The sequence below is a fragment of the Tachyglossus aculeatus genome, chromosome 22, assembly GCF_015852505.1.
Source record: "Tachyglossus aculeatus isolate mTacAcu1 chromosome 22, mTacAcu1.pri, whole genome shotgun sequence".
In the NCBI taxonomy this organism is placed as follows: Eukaryota; Metazoa; Chordata; class Mammalia; order Monotremata; family Tachyglossidae; genus Tachyglossus; species Tachyglossus aculeatus.
In genome coordinates, this window is record NC_052087.1 from 27,292,930 (window position 1) to 27,316,333 (window position 23,404).

The 23,404-nt window shown below is 47.9% G+C and overlaps 1 non-coding gene across 1 annotated transcript; it reads left to right on the forward strand.

Annotated features, from left to right (window-relative positions):
- The first annotated feature begins 18,655 nt into the window (after positions 1-18,655).
- On the forward strand, positions 18,656-18,793 carry LOC119944208. Its single transcript, XR_005455707.1, has one exon. It is a non-coding gene; the product is annotated as a small nucleolar RNA SNORA7 (small nucleolar RNA).
- Positions 18,794-23,404: the final 4,611 nt, after the last annotated feature.

Below are 23,404 nucleotides of genomic sequence, written 5' to 3' on the forward strand. Positions count from 1 at the left end.
GCCTTCAATCAGTCAATGGTATTTCTCAAGTGCTTACTATGTGCAGAGCACTGTACTGAGTGTGTCTTACCAGAAAGACCTGCGTGGGTTGGTCCAGACTTCCCCAGTAGCTGAACTGAATTTTTAGCTCTGTGCCCCACCTCAAGCAAACACTCAATAAATATTGCTAATAATAATTGTAGTACTTGTTCAGCATTTATTATGTGCCAAACACTGTACAAACCACTAGGGTAGATACCAGGTCATCAGGGAGGATACAGTCCCTGTCTCACATGGAGCTCACAGTTTAAATTGGAGGGACAACAGGAATTGAATCCCCACTTTACAGGTGAGGAAACTGAGGCACAGAGAAGTTGAGTGACTTGCCCAAGGTCACACAGCGGGTAAGTGGCAGAGCGGAGATAAGCACCCAGGTCTTCTCACTCCCAGACCTGTGCTCTCACCCAAGTCTTTTCACTCCCAGACCTGTGCTCTTTCCTCTGGATCACATGGTTTCTAGATCAACTGATTGGTTGATTGATAAATCTGAGCCAAACTTCCCCAAGTTGGGTCTAGGTTCCCTGGAGATTCTTCCCTTTGAGGCAAAACTGGCTGCACTTCCAAACCACCTAGAAAGATGGGGATTAAAGGAATTTCTCTCCATTCCTCCTCCTCTTCCTCCTCCTCCTCCTGCCCCAGTCCTACCTCTCCATTCATGATTACCTACCACTCCCAAAGCTTTGTACACTCCCTAATTTTCCAGGGACCCAATCTCATCACATATTGGCTCATTCATCCTCACTTCACCTCCCAGAACTGGGCAGGTTTCCTGCTGTAATAAGGAGGAAACTGGAGCCAAGAGCCAGGAAGTGACTTCCCCGAAGTTCCACAGTAAAGTCTAGAGCAAAGTTCACAAGAGGAACAAGAATCTGAAGCTCACACACCAATGCTGAATCCCTTCTCAACCAGCTGCTTCCTTATAAGTATTGGGATCCTCTGGAATGAAATGAATTTGATACCATCAAGCAACAGTCCTCATTGATCACCCACACAGTAGATGGCACATTACTGAACTTCCCATTTTTTAGAATCAATGGCCCAGGAAAGGATTTGCTGAATCTAGGAGATTTTCATTTCCCAACAGCAGTCCTTTAGTTCATCCCTATTTATCTCTCTCCCTCTCTCTCTTTCTGACTCTGTTTCTCTTTGTCTTTCTGTCTGCCTCTCTCTCTCTCTCTCTCTCTCTCTCTCTTGCTCTCTCTACATTAGGTGCCACCTCCTTTTCTTTCTCCACCACAAAGTCCAGGGAGGTTGGAGGGAGGGGAAACGGAAGGGGCAGGTAAAGGGGAAAATTCTTCCTAAAATTGCAGGAAATGGGTCAACTAAAGATACAACTTGTCAGATCTAGAGAGCAAGAAGCTCCCAAAGAAAAAAGGCCAAAATATCCCTGGGACTGCTGACCTAGAAACAAAAAGCAAATGGGAAAATCAGACCTCAGAATAAGATGAAGGGAAACCCAGGGCCCCAAAACCTCGGAGGAGGCCACTAACATGCTCTTCGTTTCAAACCCAAGAAGACACGTGGTTGGTTGGGTCCCACTTTTAACTGACCATTACCCTGGACAGGATACTTTCCTGCTCTGTGCCTCAGTCTCCTCATCTGTACAACAGGGATGAACTGGATTCCAAAGAGAGGAATGAATCAGCAATTTGATTCAGTGAAGCCTCAGCAGGGAGGAAGAGCTCCCCCAGGGCTTCTAGTGTCACCAGATGGAACAATGCTCAAGGAATGGAAGAAGAGGGCAGGAGATGCTCAAGAAATGGAAGAAGAGGGCAGGAGAGTAGGTTTCTGTCACACTTCCTTCTCCCCACCCAACCAAGCACCCCAGAACACCCACCACCCTCCAAATCCTATGGGGAACTGTTCAGAGGGCCCAGAGTCTGGGTTCTAATCCCTCCCTTACCACTAACATCCTTGGTTTATTTGTTTTGTAATGGTATTTGTTAAGTGCTTTCTATGTGCCAGGCAGTGTAACTAAGCACTGAGGCAGATACAAGACAATCAGGTTTGACCTGGTCCATGTCCCACATGGAGCTTGCAGTCTTAATTCCTACTTTACAGATGAGATATCTGAGTCACAGAAAAGAAAGTGAATGGACCAAGGTCACACAGAAGACAAATTACCTGACTTTCAGGCCTGTGCCCTTTCCACTAAGGCACACTACTTCTCTAGGTTGATTGTTCCCTCCTTTCCCCAAGTCAACAATGAGGAGACAAATTTCTGCCCTCTACCTCTCTCTTGCACAAAGGGAGGGCATGGGGAGGAAAGAGGATGGAGGACAGAGGAGGTCTGAGCTCCTCCAAGGAAGGAGTGAAGCCAGTTTGAAACCCTTGTGAGAAAAAGCCAAGACTATTCCTGAAGTCCTTCAGCTCTCTATTTCTTATTGTCTTATGCTGCTGCTGCCCAGCACAGGTGAGTGTAGCAGATTGCCTACCACTTGCTAGCCACTGGCCAAGCTAAGAATGGAATGGATACGCCTCTGCTTGAGTTTTCCTCCCATAGTTGAGACTGGTAGAGTACTGGAAACTCTCCAGATGTGACCCGAGGTGTGACCATTTCTAGCTCATCCCAAAAGATGGTGGACAATGGATCCCAAAGCCACATCCTCTCCTCATCTCCTCACCATTGCTGAATAGGCACCCCCCAACACCCAGGCCCTGATTTCCTCTTCCTCCCCCCACTCCACTCAGCATGCCACCCGCAGCCCCGTTAATGAGAGTTCTCAGGAACAGCATGATTCCTAAAATTCCCACCTGCCCACCACCTTAAATTCTTGGTTGTTCCTCTCAGTGTTGCTTCACACCTTACACTTTCCAGTTTTTATTCAGCGGTTGTCAGCTTCTGCAGTCACACTTGGCAATGCATCCTGGGAGTCAAGTCCCTCCATCACCCAGAGGCAGTTGGCATTTGCTTAAGCTGTCAGCTCAGAAGTCTGTTTCCTCCCTGGGATGAAATGAACCCTGGCTGCCCAACTGCCTGCCCACCTGCCCGCCCACACTCACTGGTGTCTCTGACTGGATCGAGCTACACACAAGCAAAGCTGCAGCTTTCTTGGAGGGCCACCAGTGTGTTTGCATAAGAGTCACTCTCTAGCTTCCAAGACTTGGTTTCTGCCATGTCTGATCATGGGCTCCCCGGCTCACTCTCTCTCTTGTTTGTCACTGATATTTGATTCTGCCAAAACAAACCCCTTGTAAGCATGTTTTCTTTCTTACAATCCCTTCTTTTTAACTTGCATCACGTTTGCCCTCCTTAAAAAAATGAGGCAGTATTGGCCCTGTATATCCCTTCTCATTCAAGAGCAAACCATTTGTCCAGCTCCAGGAAGGCATAGATGATGTTCCACTACAGTTTGTAACAGATTGGTTTCTCTATAATGTTTGTGCACATAAATTTCTGTCACCTATGTGGTTGTGTGTGTGTGTGTGTGTGTGTGTGTGTGTGTGTGTGTGTGTGCGCGCGCGCGCTTGTGTGTGCATTATCTGTGTGGATTCCCAGCTGGGAGAGACACTCTACTGGATCCACTGCAGACCACTGTCCCAGAATCTATTGGGGTCTTTCTCTGGCCTGCTGTTAGAATCACGATCGACTACACTAGTGAGTCTCATGTGGGACAAGGGCTCTGTCCAACCTGATTATCTTGTATCTACCCCAGTGCTTAGATTCTAGACTGTGAGCCTGCTGTTGGGTAGGGACCATCTCTATATGTTGCCAACTTGTACTTCCCAAGTGCTTAGTACAGTGCTCTGCACACAGTAAGTGCTCAATAAATACGATTGAATGAATGAATCAGGGCCTGGCACATAATAAGCACTTAGCAAATACCATCACTGCCTCCTCCCCAGAACCTGCAAGATGGAGGCTAGGAGCTGGGGCAGGGTGAAGTTTCCTTTAATAGCCAAACCTAATCAGTTAACAAACACGGGTTCTTCCCGCTCTCTAGGAAGGCGGGCCTCAGAAAGAGTATGGCATTGTGCATCTATTTTGGATGAGAGAGAAAGTACAGCTAGTGGAGAGCTGACAACCTAATGGATGATGTTCTCTAGGGAAGGTCTTTCTCTGAGAGAAAAGAGTGCCAGCTGTGCCTGGAGGCAATCCAAGCCAGGAAAGAATTGTTAGAAAGTCTTGGGCTGGCATAGGATTGGCCACTGGCCACCTTCCTGCAGATCAGATCTGGTTCTAACCTCCTCTTGCTCTTGAGCTCTCAGCTGTGGACTGGATCCAAGTCTGACCAGCTGGGGACTGCTGGGGGTGAGTGAGATGAAACTAACAACTCCTCAGCCTATCAGACCGTCGACGGAGAGGAGCCCTGCTGTTGATGCATGAGACTCTTCCAAATTTGCCAAGACTATCTGCTCTCATGGGCACCACCAGGGGAATCCCTGGGATATCTACCTCCAAGGGCACAGCCAGAGAAATCCCAGATTAGGACCCTGGATTACAACCCAGGTCCTTCTGGCTCCCAGTCCCATGCTCTGTACACTAGGGCATGCTGCTTTTCAGATGAAATGCAAGGGACAGAGTCTAGCTCCCAAACAGTTAGATTCATCCAGCTAAGTGGAAAGAGCTGGGACACTGGGAATTGGGAGACCACTGGGATCCCCCACCACCCCGTGGCCCTGGGGCTGAGGCTCAGACAGCAAGCTCGGAACCAGGCAGAACCACCCACCCACAGGTGTGGGACACTTCTGGTTATCAAATCTCCCTCCCCATCATTCACCAATGCAGCCGGCCCAGCCAGCTCAATAGACTTGGCTCGGTGACCAGTTAGGCAACCACCCATTTCTGGGTTGGGTGCATAGTCGTCCTGTAGGGCTGCCATCTCCCACCTGCCCAGTTCTCAAGAGCCACAGCATGACTGGAGAAGGACACAGGCAGTTTACTGGTATTCCTCATGAAGAACAGTGATTCCCAGGCTGGGCCCATGGGCTCGTACCCAGGAGACGAAGATAACCTCACTGGCTCCTCTCGGTGATTTAAGAGTCCCGGGGAGGGTCTTGACATGTTCTGGTGCGATCACTGTGATCACACTAGCAGCACTCAGGGAGGAAGGGCCATACTCTGTCCTCTCCTGAAACTCCGGAGTAGGGGGTCCATGTTATTATCCCCATTTTACAAAGGGGAAGTCTGAGGCCAGAAAGGATAAAAAGAGAAGCAGTGTGGCCTAGTGGAAAAAGTACAGGCCTGGGTTCTAATCCTGGCTTCACCCCTTGCCTGCTATGTGACCCTGGGCAAATCACTTAACTTCTTTGAGCCTCAGTTTCCTCATCCATATAGTTGGAATTAAATATTGTTTTCCTTCCTACTTAGGCTGTGAGCTCCATGTGGGACAAAGACTGTATCTGATCTGCGTAGCATATCTATCCCATATCCACAGTAAGTACTTAAAAATACCATAATTACTATTGCTATTATGACTTGCCTCAGCTCACAGCCAAAGGCCCAAGTTTAAAGCTGGGTTTAAGAACTCAGGATCAATCAATCCATCAATCAATCCATGGTATGTATTGAGTGTTTATGGTATGCAGAGCACTTCACTAAGCACTTGGAAGAATACAATTCCACAGACTTGGTAGAAACATTCCCTGTCCAAAAGGAGTTTAAAGGACTCAGCCACTCACTAAGGGACTTTACAATAAAACCTCTCATATTTTAATGTAAAGGTTTTACATGGTTTAAGGTGGGGGAGGGGGACTGTTCACATGTGTGTGTGTGGGTGTGGGGTGTGTGTGAGCTCCCTGTGGGCAGGGAACATGTCTACAACCTCTCTCCTAAGCACTGACTACAGTGCTCTGCATACAATAAATACCATGATTGACTGATGAATTCAGCTGGGTCCTGGGATGACCAAGCTCACACACAGCCTAACCCTGGGATATCCTGGACCTGACCATCTTGTCTAGGGCCTCTCCGCATGCCCGTCTCCATTGTCCTGGCCACTGCTGAGTTTAGAGAAGCCACCAGGCCCCACTCAGCCTGGCCTGTTTCCCTGGGCCTTCTCAGACTTTTGGACTCATGACCCTCTGAGGCCAGAAGTAGTCAGCCAGGGCCAGGGCCAGGGCCTCTTGCGGGAGGAGGGAGAAGTGGTTTTTTCCAGCAGGGGATTTGGGGGTGGTGGTGGGCATTTTGTGATTGTTGTAACTGCATAGGTGTGGAGGAGAGACAGAGGGGCTGAAGGGTGAGGGTAAATCCACCAGCCTCTCTAAAGGGCTCCGTTTACCTGGATTGGCCTTATCTCCCATTGCTTTTCTCTTTTTATTATTATTGTTATTATTACTATCATTATTGTCATGATTAGATTTGTTAAGCACTTATATGTCAAGCACTGTTGTAAGTTCTGGGATAGATACCAGTTAATCAGGTTAGACCCCTGTCCCACACAGGGCTCAGATTCTAGGAGGGAGGAGGAGGAGGAGGAGGAGAAGTTTACTGTTAAGGAAACTGAGACACAGAGAAGTTAAATGATTTGCCAAAGTCACACAGCAGACAAGAGTGAAGTTGACATTGGAACCCAGCTCCCTTAACTCCCAAGCCTGTGTTCTATTCAGTAGTCTACACTGCTTTTGCTGCTTCTCACAACCCTGACCTTCACCCTTCCTTCTTGTTGCCTGGCACTGCTCCAAACCATGAAACACCTGAGTCTTCCGCATCCCCTACTAAACTTCTCAGCCCCAACTCCTTCCCTTTGCCTTGTCTCCCACCTTATGACCCTGAGTGTCATGGAGGGGGAGTTGCTGTAGCTGCCTGCCTCAGGCTGGGCTGTTGAATGCTCACAAACACTGGTTTACAGAGGGGAAGGGGATGGCCGAGGTGATGTGCTTAGCAGTGTAAGTACCATCCTAGCTGGACTAGGTTCACAAATCCTCTGAGGCAGGGAAAAGGAAGGAGGACTCAGCCACCCCTCTCAAGGCACTGAGACCCACCTCCACCCCCGGGATGCAGACTTGGAGACCAGAGACAACAGGAGGTTGGGAGAAAGGCAGTGCACAGTTTTCTCTCCTTCCCCCACCTCCCCAAGGGAAAGGGCATGAAGCTTCCCATAGGTCCTGCTCATTAATTACTTTAGTTAATTGCCCAATCTTCAAACAAAACCCACAGCTGCACAGAGAAAGATGACAAAGATACGCAGCCACATTAGTTGAGGGGCTGAGGAAGGGAGAGAGAGAGAAAGAGGAGAGAAGAGAGAAAGAGATGGGAAGGAGATGCTGAAAGAGATAGGGAAAAGAAAGGCCACCAAGTCCTGTTCATTTCAAAGAGAATGTTTCAGTCCCTTCAGGAGAGACCTAACCTGGAACAAAAGGATAATAGTGGGGCACTGAATCTGTAGAGGATTTTAAAATCATTTTTCAAAAAAACTCTCACACTGGTGATTTCATTTTGTCTTCACAACATCCCTTTGAAATAGGGAGAGGAAGGCATTTTATAATAATAATAATGTTGGTATTTGTTAAGCACTTACTATGTGCCAAGCACTGTTATAAGTGCTGGGGTAGATACAAGGTAATCAGGTTGTCCCACGTGGGGCTCACAGTCTTCACCCCCATTTTACAGATGAGGGAACTGAGGCCCGGAAAAGTTAAGTGACTTGCCCAAGGTCACACAGTTGACAAATGGCAGAGTCAGGATTAGAACCCATGACCTCTGGCTCCCCAGCCCGTGCTCTTTCCACTGAGCCAGGCTGCTTCTCATATAGAGGAGGAAGCTGAGGCCCAGAGAGGCTAAGTGACTTGCCAGAGGTCACACAGCAGCCCAGAGACACAGACAGGACTAGAAACAAGGATTTCTGATTCTAAGTTCTGTTTGAGCCTTAGGAAACAAGAGGGCCCAGGATAGGTCCTGAGGCTCCGGTGTGGCCTGGTTTCAGGGGGATGGGGTAGGAGGGGCATGGTGCTGGGCCAGCTGGTTTCATTTCCCCTTCTATGGAGCCAGGGCCTCAGACCTGCTATTATGAGCTAAACAATGAGGGAGCTGTCAAGAGGTGAGAAGATCAATGGATTGTGTCACCAACTGCCGGACCATATTGCCCTCACTCCCAGCCAGAGCACTCCCCGATTCCAGCTGTCATCAGTGTTCATTCATTCATTCAATCGTATTTATTGAGTGCTTACTGTGTGCAGAGCACTGTACTAACCTCTTGGGAAGTACAAGTCAGCGACATATAGAGACGGTCCCTACCCAACAACGGGCTCACAGCCCCACTGCTCTGAGATCTAGTAACCCACTCGGTGGGCCACTGGCGGGGAAGGGGAGTGGGAGGAGGTGGCAGAATTTGCAAGGCACTACTTGGTTTGGGGAAGGTGGGCTGAGTGGAGGACCCTCTGCAGGGCCGGATTAACGTGGGAGCTTTGGATGCTGTGTTGGGGAGGGAGAGCTGAAAGGAGAGAAGCATGGCGTAGTGGATAGAGCACAGGCTTGGGAGTCAGAAATTCATGGGTTCTAATCCTGGCTCTGCCACTTGTCTGCTGTGTGACCTTGGGCAGGTCACTTCACTTCTCTGTGCCTCAGTTACCTCATCTGTAAAATGGGGATGGAGACCGTGAGCCCCACGTGGGACAGGGACTGTGTCTAATCAAATTTTCTTATATCCACCCCAGTGCTTAGTACAGTGCCTAGCACCCAGTAAGCGCTTAAAAAAATGCCACAGTTACTATTAGAGGACACCTCTTCCACAGGGCTGGATTAATGCAGGGGCTTTGGGGGCCTCCAAAGCCCATGACCTTGGACTAATTGTAGGGGAAGGTGGCCCTCCACACATCCCACAGTGCCCAGAACCACCACTGCACAAAGCACTGCCCCTATTCGAGAAGCATCATGACTTAGTGAAAAGAGTACAGTCTTGGGAGTTAGAGGTCATGGGTTCTAATCCTAGCTCTGCCACTTATCAGCTGTGTGACTTTGATCAAGTCTCTTAACTTCTCTGTGCCTGTTACCTCATCAGTAAAATGGGGATTAAGACTGTGAGCCCCACATGGACAACCTGATTACCTTGTATCTACCCCAGCACTTAGAACAGTGCTTGGAACATAGTAAGCACTTAACAAATATCATTATTATTATTTAAGGTGCAGCCGATGCCAGGGAACAGCTGGGCTCCATCTTGCCAATCTCTGCCAGGGTTGGGGAAATGGGAGTTAATTACAGGCAGCCCCCTGAGGCAGGAGATGGAGGTCTGAGACTGTGGCAATTCCTCCCCAGAATGGGGCAAGGAGAGGAGAGCTCTAAACTGGGGGGTTGCCCAAGGGGCGTGACCCTAAATTAACCCTACTAGTGTCTGGAGCTGTCTCTTTAAATCCCTAGCTAGGAGCCCCAGCCTCAGTTAGACCACACAAAGGTGGTAGTAATTAATAAAAATAGGTGTCAATCAGTGCTTTCCCCTAACTCTTCAACTCATTGCCTTCAGGAGGAATCTTGTTGAGTGGGCTGGAGGAAGTTATAAACTTAGATGGAGAAAAGAGGAAGTGGATGGAGTGAAGTAGTTTAGAGATTGGATGGAGTGGAAAATCAGAAGTCTTTGGGAGTAGAGGTGAGCCAAGCATCGGGTGTGTTTGTTTATTAATGATGTGTTGTCTTACTGTGGGGATGTTACTATGACTGGTAGGTGGGGAGGGAAGTGTCACCCTTTTTCAGTCTCTTCCAAGGAAATTCTCCTTTATATTCTGACCATGAGGGAAAAATTACTGGGAAGACAGCCTGGATAAAATAATGCTATGAATCTATATATAAGGTTTCTGTATATATTTTATAGAAAAAAGTGTTGGCCCCTTTGGGGGGTAAAAAGGCTCATACAGATTGTGTTTTTTAAAGTACTTCAATGAACCTGACCATGGAGCAATAACTGTTCAACCGATGATAGTTACTGAATGTTTGCTGTGTGCAGAGGGTGGAAAAAATATACTAAGCAGTGAGAGTACAGTAGAGTTAATAGTCTTTGTAGTCTAGCAGAGCACTTTGCAACCTAAAATCTCAATGGGCAGGGCTGATTTTTGGGGGATTTGCAGCGGAGTCTGAACACGTGCAGGACAGGGATGGGGAAGAGAGGGAAGAAAGGCAATGAGAAGAGGAGGAGAAGATGGAGGGGAAGGGTGTGGAGGGATTGGGGGGGCGGGAGGAGGAGCAAAGCAAATGACACTCAGTGAGAGGAAGACAAAACAAGATGGAGAGTGGGGAGAAGCAGAGGGATGTATCATAAGTGGGAGTGCACAGGGGAAGGGGAGCAAGAGTGACAAAGGGAAGTGATGCAGGGAGGGGCTGAGGAAGAGAAGCACAGAATGAGAGTGGGGAGGGACAGTGAGAGGAAGGAGAAGGGAGCAAGAGCCACGTGTGTGTTGAAGGGCAGGAGGGGTGCAAGAGGAAAGGGTTTTTTTGCTATCTTAAGGTATTATGCTCAGTATGTAGCAAGCACTCTTCTAAGTGCAGGGGTGGATTGAAGCAAATCAATTTGGACATAGCCCATGTTCCACATGGGGCTCAATCTTGGTCCCTATTTTACAGATGTAAAATTTTACAAAGATACAAAGTAAAGTGACTTGCCCTACATCACACAGCAAATTAGTGTGGTAGAGCTGGGATTAGAACTCAGGTCCTTCTGACTCCCAGCCCTATGCTTTATCCACTAGGCAATGCTCCTTCTCGTGATGTGTGTTTATTGCTGTGATGCTGCCCTACTGTGGGATGTCACTGTGGGATGGAGAAAGTGGGGACTCTTCCTCTGCCACTTCACCCTGTAGTCACCTTCACTTTCAGAAGAGCAGGCCTCAGGGGGAAGCATGAAGAGAGAGCAGGGAGGAGAGGCATGTCTGGAAACCAACTCCTGATTCCCACTCCTTCTTTCCCCCCGCTTCTCTCTTCTTCCTTCTCTTCTTACAGGACTAAAGGTCTTCAAGCCCTGGCAGCCAAGGCTATGCACGGGTCCCCTAAACCTCTGCTGCCTCTCTGGCTGGCAGTATGTAATTATGCCGTTATGTCATGTGAGATGGGTCTCACTGCAAGATGCAGCAGAGGGCCCCAACTTCAGTTAATGTGGCTTCCCAGTCCGAGCCATGGGAGATGGGGAAAATCTGAGGCAGGATAGAGCAGCAGTCGATGTTGGAAGGCAATGAGCCATCCCTTCCTCTGCTTCTCCTTCCCCTTCTTAACTAGAGCTTGGAGAGAGAGAGAGAGAGAGCCAGCCTTATTGAGAGCAATAACTGCTACTTAAAAGTCTCCGTGGCTTTAGGGTGCAGCTTCATGTAATGGCATTGTATGCCATATTTTGGGGGAGCCCATAAAACTGAATAGCCCGGACCCCTCAGAAAGAAGCAGTGTTGGCTAGTGGAAAGAGCACAGACCTGGAACTTAGAAAGACCCTGGTTCTGCCACTTTTCTGCTGTGTGTCCTTGAGCAAGAACTTCTCAGTACCTCAGTTCCCTTATTGTAAAATGGGAATTAAGACTGTGAGCCCCATGTGGGATTTAGACTGTGTCCAACCTAATTAGCTCATATCTACCCCAGTGTTTAGTGTGGTGCCTGGCACATAGTAAGTGCTTAACAAATGCCATAAAAAAAGACTAAGCCAGCCCAATCTGTCTGGCTCAGGTCCTGTTTGGGATGCAGGTAGAAGCTTCCAGATGGCCAACCATCAGGAGAGTTATTCTCGACTCTTCCCATTTTGGCAGATCACCCATCCTCTTTTTTCCATCCTTTGATCATAGCCTCTCTCTTCTTTGGCTCCAGACCATATCAAAGCCCTCTGATCTTTTTCCCATACTCAAAACACTCCAATCCCCTCATGATGACCCATAGAAATCTGGAGAGGAGAGATGGCACATGTCTTCTAAAAATAATCCAAAGCTTCAATTCACACACCCATCTCAACCTCCTCCCCAACTGACATTTGCCCACAGCTGCTAGTGAGTAGCCAGATTTGGCAAAATCTGAACAGTCAGCCCCTGAATAGCTCAGAGGACAGTGTGGATTGCTGGATTCCAACCTGCCACAGTGAGGGAGAGGGGCTGAAATGAGAGTGCTCATTGGCTGAATTCCCGGGGCTTCCCGTAAGCCCCCAAACTGGCAGGTTGGCACAGGGATACCTCCCACTGGGGTGGGTGGAGGCTTCATTTAGAAGCCTGCAACCCTATTGTCGATGGAAACTGTCCCAGACCTCACGATCTCTATCCTGAGGGGCGACAGGAATCCCTGGGGCCTCGTGGTCTGCCCCCAGATGGAGGGATGGACCAGTGGAAAAAGCACGAGCTTGGGAGTCAGAGGTCATGGGTTCTAACCCCGGCTCCACCACATGTCTGCTGTGTGACCTTGGGCAAGTCATTTAACTTCTCTGAGCCTCAGTTCCTCATCTGTAAAACGGGGATCATGACTGTGAGCTCCACGTGGGACAACCTGATCACCCTGTTACCCCCAACCCTCAGCGCTTATAACAGTTCTTTGCACATAGTAAGTGCTTAACAAATGCCATTTATTATTATTATTATTATTATTATTATTATTATTATTATTACTTTCCAAGTGGGATCTTTGTGGCTGTCAATCAGTGGTTCTTTATTGAGCACTTACTATGTGCAGAACACCGTCCTAAGCAGATGGGACTAAGCTTGTTGTGGACAGGGATTGTGTCTGTTATACTGTTACATTGAACTCGCTCAAGTACTCAGTACAATGTTCCGCACACAGCAAGCCCTCAAATACGATTGATCGATTACAATACAACAGAGTTAGCAGACATGTTTCTGCCTACTGACTCTCTGGGCGGTCACCCTGGGGACAGGGACCAAGGTATGGGGTTTGGGACCAAGGTGTGTGGTTCAGGCTCATGTTCCCTCGCTGCTATGTCAACGTCAGTTCCACACAGGAGGCTTCTCCACAGAGATGCGGCCACTCCCTGTGAGACAGGGATTAAAACTGTGAGCCCCATGTGGAACAGTAAGCACGAGATCACTGGAAAAACCACCAGAGGTTGGGTTGACCCTCTTCCTTGTCCAAACTACTTAGATGTCAGATCTTTCCAGAATATTCATTCACACATGCACACACATATATGTACACCCACACACTTTGTTTTTCCTAAAATCTGCCCCAGGGTGAGGCATTTCGGGGAAGGGAAATTCTTCCAGGGGCCCACTGCCCTCGTCCACTTCAGCACCAGAGACAGAGCCCCAACCGACTCCTCCCTCGCCCATGGCTCCCTCCCCCAGGATTCCAAGATAAGTGGAGATTAATTCAATCGTATTTATCGAGCGCTTACAATGTGCAGAGCACTGTACTAAGCGCTTAGTGGGGATCTGGCAGATTCTAAGATCCTAGTCATCCCGGCATTACTAGAGGGGCTCAGTTGCCTTGCAGGGGTCTTGTGGCTAGAGATGCTAAGAGGGTACCTTTCTGGTCCTACCAAATTCACATTTTGCCCCAGGAAGTCTCCCCTCTCCCCTCTCCCCTCTCCCCTCTCCCGTTAGCCTTCTCACTGGGATTGATGTCTTGAGGGCAAGTGTGGAGAGGAGCTATAATCTGAAGGTAAGGTGATACCCTTCCCCCACCCCCACATCACCTTGTCCCAATCCCACCTATGCCCTTCCTCCTGATAATCCTCATCCAGCATCTGGTTCGTCAACAAGCCCCATTTCTTAATTGGGGAAAAAGTGGCCCGGAGTGGTTTGCAGAATTGGCCCAATTAGCCAATGGCCCCTCACTTCTCAAACTATTTGCCTGTGCTCTCTCCAAGCACTTAATACAGTAATCTGCATGTAGTAAGTGCTCAATAAATACCATTGATTGATTTGCTCCCTGACCCATCCCACCTGCCTGCCTCCCTGAACCTCCTGTTTTTCTGAATCTGATTCTCTTGAATAATGAAAACAAACCCTGAGCAAGCTATATTAAAAGCATATCTCCTCCAAGAGACCTTCCCTGATTAATTTCCTCTTCTCTCAATCCCATCTGCCTTGCCCTGGCACTTGGATTTACACACTTTATTCACCCCTCCCTCAGTTCCACAGCACTTATGTATATAGCCATAATTCATATTAATGTATGTCTTCCCCTCTAGACTGTAAGCTTGTTGGGGCCAGGGAATGTGGTTTTGCTAACTTAAGTGCTTACTATGTGCCAAGAACTGAACTATGAGCTGGGGAAGATATAAGATAATTGCACTGGACACTGTCCATATTCCACATAGGGTTCACAGTCCTAATTTCCATATTACAGATGAGGGAACTGAGGCACAGAGAAGTTAAATGACTTGCCAAGGTCACACAGTAGACAAGCACAAGAGCTGGGATTAGAACCCAGGTCCTGCTAACTCCCAGGCCTGTATTCTACCATTTAGGCCATGCTGCTTCCACCCTGTTATACTGTATTCTCCCAAGTGCTTAGTATGATGCTTTGCACACAGTTAGCATTTAATAAATACCATTGATTTGAAACACAGAGCTCTACCCACAGCCTTCAGCTGAAGCAAACTTCCTTGGGTGGCTGTAGACTTATAAAAAGTTCCACCCTCCAGATGCAAACACAAAAATGCTCTTGAATGTCATCGTGATTGGCATCATGATCTCAGTATTTAGTCTTTAGCATTTGTATGGCACTTAAGATTTGCAATTTGCTCTGCAATCATTTTCATGCCTCATTCCTCTCCATAACCCTGGATCATTATTCCTTGTTTTGTTTTGCTTTTTAGATCTGGGAAAGCTGAGACGTAGGCACAGTAGCACTGAATTCGTTGCTGAGCCAAGATTCAAACAATGGCCCAAAGGCTGGCCTGACTCTGTGCAGGGCTAATCTTCCCAGACACACACAGCAGTTGGTACAGAGCAGGAGGGACAAATTGATGGGGAAACCAGCCATTAGTAATAACAGTAATAGTGGTATCTGTTAAGCACTTATACTGGGCTAAGCTCTTGGGTAGATATAGGATAATTATATTGAGAAATAGTGTGGGATAGTGGAAAGAGCATGGACCTAGGAATCAGAGGACCTGGGTTCTAATCCCTACTCCACCACTTGTCTGCTGTGTGACCTTGGGCAAATCACTTAACTTCTCTCTGCCTCAGTTACTTCATCTGTAAAATAGGGATTAAGACTGTGAGCCTCACAAGGGACATGGTCAGGGTCCAATCTGTTTGGCCTGTATCTACCTCAGTGCTTAGAACAATATCCAGCTCATAGAAAGTGTTGGATTTTTTAACATACCATAAAAAATTAGACATTCCTTTAAATTTGGGGGCCCTGGATGACCAGTTGCATTGTCCACCCCTAAAGCCCTCCCTAGTCTAGGACACCCATAACCAGTTCTCCAGCTGATCAAACCCCCCACTTTCCCATTTCCAGAAAGGAAGAGTTATGCCCAATAGGACAAGGGGTCAGGATTCCTAGCTGACTGGTCCAACTCGGCCCCTGGCGGTGCCTGGATTCAGGCATCGCTGAGAGATGCAGCTAGAAGCAGCATGGCCTAGTGGATGGACCACAGGCCTGGGAGTCAGAAGGATCTGTGTTCTAATTCCAGCTCCACCACTTGTCTGCTGTGACCATGGGCAAGTCACTCAACTTCTCTGTACCTCAGTTACCTCCTCTGTAAAATGAGGATTAAGACTGTGAGCCCCTTATGAGACATGGACTATGTCCAACCTGGTTGGCTTGTATTTACCCCAGTGCTTAGTACAATGCCTGACACATAGTAAGCACTTAACAACTACCATAAAAAAGCCATCCCATCAGATGTTGTGTGAGACCAGTGCCTGGGCCCTGGTCTATTTGCTCCCCACTGGGGAGCTGGCAGACACTGGGGGTTGCTTGGGAGGGATTTGGTCAGAGGCAATAGTACATTGAGAAACCCCATATGAAAGATAGACCCCAGATACACACACACACACACACACACACACACACACACACACACACACACACACACACACTCATTTATCTACAGCTGTACCCTTCCCATACCCTGCCACCAACCTGCCTCTACCCCTTCTTCTACCCCTCTGGCTCCTGACTCAGTCACTGTGTCGAGTCATCTGTCTTCCCTTGTTTCCGTCCCGGTAATCAGTCTCTAAAGCCCACTCTGGCCTCAGACTGTGCAGATTGACAACAGAAACATTCCCTTTGAGGGAGGGAGAGAGGGGGTGGAATGGAGGAGGGCAGTTTTGCGGGTCATCTCCATCTATCTCGCTGTCTGCTAGAGCGTAGGAGAGCTCCATTCCCGCACATCCAGGCCCAGATGGCTCCCGGCCCCCACAGCTGGTCACTGGGAGGCTCCCAGATGAATGATGGGAGTCTCCAGATGGGGCTTTGGGATCAGGGCTAATCCTAACCCTTTTCCAAGTCATAAGGAAGGGCTCAGCAGACTCCAGCTGGAGCCCCAACAACCTCACCTCCTCATCCCCCACACCTCTGAGCCTCTGAGGTCCAGAGGGGAGGGAGACCTGGGGCAGATCCAAACACAGAAACTAAGATAAGCACTTTACACTTGGGATACTCTCACACCCAAATCACCCTCTTTCTCTATAGCCTTAAAGTCTATCTGCAGCCCACAGGCCTGCTGCATAATCCTGAATTTTTCAGGGGTTACCAGCAGCATTTACCTGCTGAAACAGCACACTAGTAGAAGTCTTTTTTGGAACAGGTACTCTGTCTAACCTGATTAAGTGCTTAGAGCAGTGCTTGACACATACTAAGTGCTTAACAAATTCAATAATAATCTAATAATAATTAGCTACTGTTCTAGCAGGTGGTGCTTTTGCAATCAACCAGTTGATGGTATTTGAGAACTTACTGTGTGCAGAGCACTGAATTTAGCCCTCAGGAAAGTTCAATACAACAGAGTTAGTAGACACACTCCTGCCTCAAGGAGCTTACAGTCTACAGTCATTAAAAGACTCAGCCTCTCCACAGTTTTCTCATCTGCCACATCAGAGACTTGGGGTTGATTTCCATCCAAGGTAGCTCACATCTAGCCATTGATTAACTATGCCCCAGTCCCCCCAGAATTCTGACTCCTCCCTTTACCAGATTCTAAATGTGCAAGATAGATGCGGTAAATTGATTTATAAATTTACTAATAGAAACTTATACATACCCTTCTGGACAATTCCCTTATGCTATATGGGGCCCTAAGTTTGATTGCCTGCTTATCAGTTCCCTGTCCTTCTCCTGGGATTGCTGTTCAAGGGAAGAAACTGGAGGAAGTATCTTATCCAGAATCTGCACAGATCCTCCCCCTGCTCCCCATTCCTGAGGCCTGCGATTTGGGGAACTGGCCTCGACCTGATCTGCTTAAAAGTTCATCTCTCCAGATATCCAACAGTAAAAGATGGTCATTGTGTGAACAGAATTGAGTTCATTGCCTGGGAACCTAGAGAACCACCATAGGGACCCAGACTGAGCCCCCCCTCCTTCCTCTCCCCCTCATACCCCTCCCCATCCCCCCCCCCACCTTCTTCCCCTCCCCACAGCATCTGTATATATATTTGTACATATTTATTACTCTATTTTACTTGTACATATGTACTATTCTATTTTATTTTGTTAATATGTTTTGTTTTGTTTTCTGTCTCCCCCTTCTAGACTGCGAGCCTGCTGTTGGGTAGATACTCTCTCTATATGTTGCCAACTTGTACTTCCCAAGCGCTTAGTACAGTACTCTGCACACAGTAAGCGCTCAATAAATACAATTGGGCCCCTCTCTAAATCTCTTTCCAGAATCCCCTCTCTCCCCTCTCTCCCCTGAGTGGTCCCCCTCTAGACCACCTTCTTCAGACCCCTGCAGGCAGGTTCACAATCTTACTAACTTCAATCACATGTGACAGTGTTGGTCACTTCCCTTCTGACTCACATACTATATTGCTCAGGCTTAGCATATGCTTGGGTGTTACATACTACACTTGTGTTACATAAGCTTGACATAACCATTCAGATGAGTCTCTTGGGACATAAAGAGTGTCATCTTTGCCACTGCTCATGACTGATGTCATAGTGAGTTCACAGGTCAGCTTTAGGGGATCTGTTTCACCTATATCTCAGCAGGGTTTCTCATCAGTTTCCAACTGGGACCGCCTACTCACTTCCTGCATTATTTCAGGCATTCTTAGCATTTCACACACAATCCACTGTTGTTATCTTGGGGAGGTGGTAACCCTGAAAATACAACACCCTAGACATCAGAGGCACCTTAGCCCTTTGTTCCCTAACAGATTTGGGTGTGGGAATGGGCCCTGGACAGAGGGGCAATTATCAATCAGTCCATCAATCAATTAATTCATCTGGAGCTAGAAATCAAACCCAAATTAGCACTCAAATAAGGGATAATACATTTATGGGATTATAGTTGGCCCCCAACATTTCTCTCAGCAGAGACCTGTTTCTATCCTCCTGGAATACAGTCCCTGAAAATTCCTTACAAACAACTGAGCCAGGAAACACTGTCCTAGATCCCCTGTTTATGTCCAAGCTTTCTGGACTGCAGTTTACCTCATAAATGGGACCTCAGCCTTGTCTTTGACCTCAGAAGCACTAAGCTAAGAGTGGAGCAAGAGAGGGATGCCAGTGTCACCTTGCAGGTATTGGGTAAGACAAGGAACACTCAGGACCAGTTTTCCAAATTTCCATTTATGTAGACTCTTTGGAACCAAACCTCTCTCAGGGTTGCACCTGGAGAGTTTCCAGTATACTACCAGTCTCAGCTAAGGGAGGGAGAGTCAAGCAGAGGCATACCCATTCCATTCCTAGCTTGGCCAGTGGCTAGCGAGTGGAAGGCAATCTGCTACAAGTCAAAACTCACCAATGCTGGGCAGCAGCGGCATGGGAGAGAGTCGAGGGCAGACACTCGAGTTTACTGCGTGGAAAGTGGCAATGGTAAACCACTTCCATATTTTTACCAAGAAAACTCTATGGATACACTACCAGAATGATAGCAGATGGAGAGCGGGGTGTTCTCGAGGAGATTGGTCCATGGTGTCACTATGGGTCGGAAATGACTTGACGATACGGAGCAAGATGGCACCAAAACTACAAGAACAAAGATTCACCAGCCCAGTTCTAACATCAGTTTTGACATCTGTTTTGCTGTCACTATGTTGGAGTCACTTGACACTAGTGCCAAATGATGATCAGCTCTCCGAGTCTTCCCTGTTTGTCTAATTCCTTTCACTTTCACCATGGCAGACCATTTTCCCTGCGAGCTAAGAGCAGAGTTTGGCATGAACCTTCTGACTGACTCACACATGCTCGCTCTCATTGTGGAAGGTGGGGAATGGCAGGGTCACCCAGGGCTCACAAGTGGCACAATGGGGGTAGCGTACACATGATCTTCAAACCCTGGGAACCCAGCCTCTTGCCATGTGAGCTTGTGGGCTCTCCCCTGTCCTGGGATCCCTTCTTCTAAATGAGGCAGCAGCAAGGGCCATAATCCTCGAAGGCTTTGGGTGGGCCGACCCCAGGACCCATGGGCTTCAGGTGTCTCGAGAAGCATTCATTCATTCAGTCGTATTTATTGAGCACCTACTTTGTGCAGAGCACTGTACCAAGCATTTGGGAAGTAGCATGGCCTTGTGGATAAAATATGGGCCTAGGAGTCAGAAGAACCTGGGTTCTAATCCCTCCTCTGCTACTTCCTTGCTGTGTGACCTTGGACAAATTACTTCTCTATGCCTGTTACCTCATCTGTAAACTGGGGATTAAAACTAGATCTGGGACTCTGTCCAACTGAATAGTTTGTATCACCCCAGCCCTTAGAACTGTGTTTGACATATAATAAGTGCTTAACAAATACCATCATTATTAGTAGTATAGCCCCACACTCTACATTCCCAGGATGAGCTTTCTCCCTAGTCAGAGTCCCTGCTTGGCCTAGGGAAGGCAGAACAGCCTTATTAAAGGTGGTTCAGAGATAACCTCCCAGAAAAAATGGTTTCTGGGAGGAAAATACAGGTGGGCTGTCTTTTGGGAAAAGGTGTTTGTCACAAGGACCAGCTGGAAAATCATTTACCTCAGGATTGAATTCCACTGCCCATTTTGGCAAAGTGAGTCCCCTGGCCAGTGACCCAGCTCCTGAGCCTGATTTTTTTTTATGGTATTAAGTGCTTACTATGTGCCAAGCACTATTCAAAGCACTGGGGTAGATACAAAGTAATCAGGTTGGACACAGTCCATGTCCCTCGTTGGGCTCACAATCTTGATCCCCATTTTACAGATGAGGTAACTGAGGCACAGAGAAGTTGAGTGACTTGCCCAAGGTCACGCAGCAGACATGTGGCAGAGCCAGGATTAGAACCCATGACCTCTGCCTCTCAAGCCCTTGCTCTTTCCACTAGGCCATGCTGCCCCCAATTTATGATTTATGACTTGGAAGGTGCGGGGAGGGAAAGAGAGAGAGAGAGCAAACGAATGTGCATGCATGCTGCGTCACTAACCCATTGCTATCTGCTGAACCAGAGGGGAAAAGGAGTTTTATCCAGCTCGATGGGGTTGAATGAGGTTTGGGACTAGAAGTTTTTAAGAGCAAAATTTGCTATGACTGCTTAGGGCTGTCCAGATGTGATCATGGAAGTGTTTGGGGTGGGATGGGATTTCCCTTCAGTTAAGTACATTCCATCCTTGTCTCAAAACTGGGTTAGCAAGGAAGATTGTGGGATCTCTGCCCTTGGAGATTCAATTCATCTTGTCTGCTATTTCACTTATTGGAAGAAGCTGTCAAATTGTAAGCTCCCAAGGGCAGCAACCACACCTACAACTTCTGTCTAGGTTCCCCAGGCATCTGAAAGAATACTCTGCACACAGTATTTACCCACATTGATGATATTTTTAAAGACAAAAATAAGTAAACAACTGCCTCTTGGAGAGCCTCATTTTCTCCTACTCTTCTCTTACCTGGCCCCTTCACTCCACCCAGACTCTCTTATCAACTAGTGGTATTTACTGAGCACTTACTCTGTACAGAGCACTGTACTAAGTGCTCTTATTCCCTGACCCCTCTACCAGGGCTTCCCAAACCCAGGATTGGCACATCATTCTCCAAACATGCCATGGCCTTCCCAAGCTCCCTCTTATCCCTCTCTCAAAAATCAACCAATCAGTGGTATTTGAGTGCTTACTGTGTGCAGAGGACTGTACTAAACACTTGGGAGAGTACAACATAAAAGATTTCCTGCATCTCCTCATCTCTAAGAATGCTTCCCCAGCTATGAGGAGTTGGTAGATGAGACACTCTCGTGATCACTAGGATAGGGTCTGTACAGATCAAAGTGGGGAGAGAGCCCCTTTTTGCTATAACAAGATGCTTAAGGAACAAAGGGCATGGTGGCATTCCTGTAGACATTGGTACATTCATGGACTGGCAATGTGAGCCCGCTGCTGGGTAGGGACTGTCTCTATATGGTGCCAACTTGTACTTCCCAAGTGCTTAGTACAGTGCTCTGCACACAGTAAGTGCTCAATAAATACGATTGAATGAATGAATGAATGAGAAAATCTGAGAAGAACACAGACTGGCTTTTCAGAGGCCCAGCTCTGCCACTTGCCTGCTGTGTGACCATAATTAATTAATTATGGCATTTGTTAAGCACTTAGAATGTGTCAAACACTGTTCTAAGAACTGAGGGAGATGCAAGTTAATCAGGTCAGACCCAGTCTCTGTCCCACATGGGCTCACAGTCTTAATCCCCATTTTATAGATGAAGTAACTGAGGCACAGAGAAGATAAGTGATTTGCCCAAGGTCATACAGCAGGCAAGTGGCAGAGCTGGGATTAGAACCCAAGTCCTCTGACTCCCAAGCCTATACTCTTTCCACTAGGCCATGCTGCTTCTTTGACAAGTCACTGAACTTCTCTGTGCTTCAGTACCTCATTCGTTACCTGTTAATGATGATGATGATGGCATTTATCAAGCACTTACTATGTGCAAAGTACTGTTCTAAGTGCTGGGGAGGTCACAAGGCAATCAGGTTGTCCCACGGGGGGCTCACAGTCTTAATCCCCATTTTACAGATGAGGTCACTGAGGCACAGAGAAGTTAAGTGACTTGCCCAAAGTCACACAGCTGACAGTTGGCAGAGCCGGGATTTGAACCCCTGACCTCTGACTCCAAAGCCCGTGCTCTTTCCACTGAGCCACGCTTCTTCTCCCTCTTACTTCGATTGTGAGCCCCATGTGAGACAGGGGCTATATCTGACCTGATTATCTTTTATCTAACCCAGTGCTTAGCACACGGTAAACGTTTAACATATCAAAATTATTATTATAATGCTTTGAGTAGTGTGTTCTATTTTACAGGGGAGAACGATGGTGTTTCCATCTCAGTGGAACTTAGGAGGATGGGATGGGAAATTCAGATGCTTTACAGGAATATTTACATCTGCCAGTGGCCAAGCAGGGATAGCTGAATTACTGGGCATTAGTTTCTGAAAGAACCTATCCTGCAGCCCCAAGACACAAGAGCTCTCAGAACTTCTCTTTCCCTCATGCGCAGCAAATGGAAGTAGCAATGATGACTCTGATGACTGCAGGGCAAGGACCAGGAACCCAGTGGCTTCAGGTAGAATGATTCAGAGCCAGAAAACAATTACAATGGAATCTCCAGTCAGGATTCCTGCTGGACTGGTCCCCCTCATAGGGTGCTCTAGATCACTGTTCAGCCAGAAACTTTCCCCAGATGATAAGGCCACAGCAGTTAGTGCCTGGATCAAAGCCCAGGTCACCCGGTTCCCAGAGAAGTGCTCTTCCCACTGGATCAATAGCAGAGGGGGAGCAGAGGAGGAGAAAGGAGAGGGATGGAGATACAGGTAAAGAGAGAGTAGGGAAGAAGGTGAGTGTAGCTCTTCCCAGTTTCTTCTTCCACTGTCCCATCTGCCCAGTGGAAATGCTGTCCAAGACTGGCCGGTTTACCTAAGACCAGCATGCTGCCTCCGCCCAAGTTGTGGGGCCCTGTGCTTGCCCCAACTGGCCTGGTCCAAGTCTCCCTCAGGCTTGCCAAACTAGGGCTCTGGGGACTATGGCCACCTGACATACTCCCTGCCTGGGACCAGCCCGGCCTCAGCCCGGACCTGGACACCGCAGGCCTGGAACTCACAGGGTTCTAATCCCAGCTCTGCCACTTGTCTGCTATGTGACCTTAGGCAAGTCACTTCACATCTCGGTGCCTCAATTAGCTCATCTGAAAAGTGGGGAATGGGACTGTGAGCTCCATCTAGGACAGGGACAGTGTCCAACTTGATTTGCTTGTGTCCACCACAGTGCTTAGTACAGTACCTGGCACATAGTAAGTGCTTAACAAATACCACAGTTATTATTATTATAGGGTGGCAGCAGCAGCAGCTGACATAAGCAGCCACCTCCCTCACCCTATGACTTTTCCCAACAGGGATCCTACCTGTTTCCACTAGGTT